The sequence below is a fragment of the Saccopteryx bilineata genome, chromosome 7, assembly GCF_036850765.1.
Source record: "Saccopteryx bilineata isolate mSacBil1 chromosome 7, mSacBil1_pri_phased_curated, whole genome shotgun sequence".
NCBI lineage: Eukaryota > Metazoa > Chordata > Mammalia > Chiroptera > Emballonuridae > Saccopteryx > Saccopteryx bilineata.
The window spans coordinates 88,295,454-88,299,834 of record NC_089496.1 but is presented as its reverse complement, the minus strand read 5'-3'; positions in this window follow the sequence as shown (position 1 = coordinate 88,299,834).

The following is a 4,381-nucleotide window of genomic DNA, read 5'->3' as shown; positions in this document are numbered from 1 at the left end:
TCCTCTGCTTTCACTGTCTTCCTTCTGAATCCTCAAGGAAAATACTTCCAAGAGTCTCTATCTTCCTCTAGGCAAGACCCAGTCCTGCTCCTCCCACCCTCAACAGACAGCAACCGTGTCTCCTGCATCTCTCTGCGCAGCCCTAGCAGCCCCCTTCCCCTTGTGACTTTCCTCACCCCAGAAGAATTCCCTGGTTCTTCCCTACCTGTCACCCCCATGCCTCCACCATATTATTCCAAGCCTCCTTTCATAAGCCCCTCACGTCCATCTCTGAATGGCCTCTCTTCATGCCAGCTGCCTCCCACTCTCTTTTTCAGCCCGCAGGCTTGTCCATAGCCCTTAGCCTGAAAGACTCTTCCCTTCAGCTCACTGACAACATCATCTTATGGCCCTCTTCGTGTTCCTTTCTCTTCCAAACCTTCCAAAAGAATTATTTATGCTTTGCCCCCTTCCTTCTTTGGGTCTTAACCACCCCTCCCCTCCAACTCCCAGTAGCCCTCCCTCCTCCCTCAGAAAGCACCTGGTATCCCCTAGTCTCCACCGATACCCCCACCTGCCCTACCATCCCAATACCCTAACTCTCAGGTCACCAGGTATCCCCTAGTCGCCAAATGCAATGGCCATTCTCTCAGCCACACATAACAACCAGAATTTGGTTTATTCCTTATTTTGTTTTATTTTTTTTTAAGTGAGAAGGGAAGAGATAGTGAGACAGACTCCCATATGTGCCCTGACTAGTGTCCATCCAGCAATCCTGTCTGGGGTTGATGCTCAAGTACTGAGCTATTTTTAGTGCCTGAGGCTGACACAGTGAGACCAACTGAGCTAGGCTCAGCACCTTGGGACCACACTTGAACCAATCCACCACTGGCTGTGGAAAGGGAAGAGGGAAAGAAGCAGGAGAGAGAAGGGGAGAGAAGCGGTTGGTTGCTTTTCCTGTGTTCCCTGACTGGGAATGAATCTGGGCTGTCTATATGCCGAGCCAACACTCTGTCCACTGAGTCACTGGCCAAGGCCTGGTTTATTCTTTAAATAATTATGTTTTATGGGTCAAGGGCCAGGTTGTCCCTTGTCTCTCTACTTTTTCTTTTTAATTTAAATTTTATTTTTCAACAAGTTCAAAATTACATTAAAAAGTATATTCACAGAAATCTCACTCTTACCCTGTCTCCATCCACACTCTTCCCTTCTCAGAGACAGCCATTTTCATTAGGTTATCATTTATGTTTTCAGTGTTTACATATATGTAAGCAAATGTGATAAAATTCTTGTTTTTGGCCCTGGCCGGTTGGCTCAGCGGTAGAGCGTTGCCTGTTGTGCGGGGGACCCGGGTTTGATTCCCGGCCAGGGCACACAGGAGAAGCGCCCATTTGCTTCTCCACCCCCCTTCCTTCCTCTCTGTCTCTCTCTTCCCCTCCCGCAGCCAAGGCTCCATTGGAGCAAAGATGGCCCGGACGCTGGGGATGGCTCCTTGGCCTCTGCCCCAGGTGCTAGAGTGGCTCTGTTCACAGCAGAGCGACGCCCCGGAGGGGCAGAGCATCGCCCCCTGGTGGGCAGAGCGTCGCCCCTGGTGGGTGTGCCGGGTGGATCCCTGTCGGGCGCATGCGGGAGTCTGTCTGACTGTCTCTCCCCGTTTCCAGCTTCAGAAAAATACAAAAAAAAAAAAAATTCTTGTTTTCCTTCTTTCTTAAACAATGTATCCACTATTCTGCACTTTTTTTTCTTTTTTTACTTAAAAGTATAGCTTTGTCTTGTTTCCATGTCAGTGTGCTTCCTGAGCCACTCCTCAGTGTAGAGACCCCATCATCTCTTGCCTGGACCACTCAAACAGACTTCCCTGCCTGCACTCTTCTTGTACCCTACTCCTCACATACGGACAGAGAGCGCCTCCAAAATGCAACTCTATTACACTGTTCTCTCTTGCTCAAAAATTTTCCATGGCATTTATGCCTTCTAGAAATGTTTAAGTCAGAAACATACATATTTATTTATTTATTTATTTATTTATTTATTTATTTATTTATGGCAGAGACTGAGAGAGGAACAGATAGGGATAGACAGACAGGAAGGGAGAGAGATGAGAAGCATCAGTTCTTCACTGCGGCACCTTAGTTGTTCATTGATTGCTTTCTCACGTGTACCTTGACCCGGGGGCTACAGCAGAGCAAGTGACCCCTTGCTCAAGCCAACGACCTTGGGCTCAAACCAGCATCCTTGGGCTCCAAGCCAGTGACCCTGCGCTTAAGCCGGATGAGCCCGTGCTCAAGCTGGCGACCTTGGGGTTTCGAACCTGGGTCCTCCATGTCCCAGTCCGACATTCTATTCACTATGCCACTACCTGGTCAGGCAAGAAATGTTTTGCTTGCAGTTAACAGACATTCCATACATTTGCTTAAGTGAAAAAAAGAACGTACTGGCTTATGTATGTCCTAGAAGTCCAAAAGTGATCTTTCTTCAGGCCTAGCTGGCTCCAGGGGCTCAGATGATAACCCCAAAGCTCTCATCCCTCTACCCCTTATTTCTGTGTCCCTTCCCAACTCAAAGTGTGACTTTACTTTCCACATGGTGAGGGGGAGTCCTTAGGGACCTAGAGCCCTCATCAGTGCAGCTCACAGTTCAAAAAAAGAGGAGCCCCTCTTCCTGTCCCTTCCTGTACCACATAACAAGCCTTCTGAGAGGACTCTGATTGTTTCTAATTTGAGGTCTACGTGCTTTGGACAGGGACGTGGAGTCCTCATTGTTCATATGTGAGTCTCAGGCCCATATCTCTGGTCAGGAACTGATGGCTCCTCTGATTGGTGGAACACTCTGACTGACAGTCTCACAAGAACTACACAGGATGATGGAGGGAGTGTTTCCCAAAGAAAGGAAGGTCCACCCTCATGCTGGCCAATGGGGACTATAATAGGTATTTTCGTGAATAAGATGTAGATGATCACCCCAGATAATGCTGGGAATTATTCAAGGAGTTTAGAGTTCAGAGTCTTGAACCACTGGGCTGTAGGGGAAGTAGGAATAGCACCTGCCCTCTTTCTCCTCCTCCTTAGCTACAGCTCTCTCTGTGGGTCATCTCCCTCCTCCACATGATTGTGAGTTCTTACCAATGCTTTCCTTTTCTTTGTGTTTTTCTCCTTAGCCTTAGCCTTAGCCTCCTGATTGATGATTTCTTCTTCCTGATCACTCCATTAATTACTTCTACTATATATTTGTTGAACATCTCCTATCTGGCAACCACTTATGTTAGGAATTAGGGGTAGAGTAGCAAACAGAACAGACAAAAATCTGTCCTCATGGAGTTAACATTCTAATGGGAGAAGACAGGATCTAAACCAATAAATATAATCTTTCAGGAGGTAGTAAAGAACGTGGAGAAGCAAGGGAAGGGGACAGAGAGTGGTGGTGAGGTGTATGCTATTTTATTTAAGTTAATGAAGGAAAGCCTTGCTGGGAAGGTAACATTGGAGCAAAGACCTTATGGAAGCGGGGAGCCAGTCTGTGTGGTGGGGGAAAAAGCACATGATGTGCAAATGTCTTGGGAAGGCTTGTGCTGGATGCAGTGGAAACTCAGAGGCCAGAGGGCTCAGAGCACAGTGAGCTGGGGAGGGTAGTGGGAGGTGAGTTAGGTGTATAGGTGTATGGAGGGGATCAGGAAAGGTAGAGATGGGAGGACAGCCAGCCAAAACATGCAGGGCTTTGTAGATCAGTTTTAGGATTCTGACCTCGAGGGAGAAGGGGAGCCATCTGGGGGCACTCCCAGTCTGGGGGTACCTGGAGGCCAAGCCAGGCACTGGGGGCCAGGTAATCTGCTACATCTGCTAATCTGAGAAGAGGAGGATCAAGATCTGCTTTACCTGTTGGAGAGCTACTCTGTTGCTGGGGGAGAATGCACTGGGGTGGGTGAGGTAAAAATGGAAATAAGAAGACCACGTAGAACTTTTTTTGCAAATACCGGTGAAGGATTGTAGTGGTATGGACTGGATGGTTAGTGCAGACTGTCGGAAGCAGTCAAATGCTGAATCTATTTTAAAGGCAGAGCTGCCTGGTTTTGGTGGTAGATCATATATGAGATGGGGAAGACAGAAGCAGTCAGTGAAGATTTGGGGTGGAATGAAGCTGTCCTTGGCTGAGATGAGGAAGACTGGGGAATCTTCCTCCACTGCGCTTTGCTGTTGTTAATGGTTAATGGCCTCATGCTCTCCGTATTTCCTCGTGCTGTTTCCTGAGAGAGGAGGACTGGTGGGCTCAGCTTGGAGTCATTGGCACAAATTTGGTGGTTCCATGGACAGGAGGAGCTGAGCAGGGCAGCTTCCTTACAGAAGCCATGTAAGTGATGGATAGCATTTTGACATTTCTAGCACAGTGTCCAGTGTCTCAACTATTT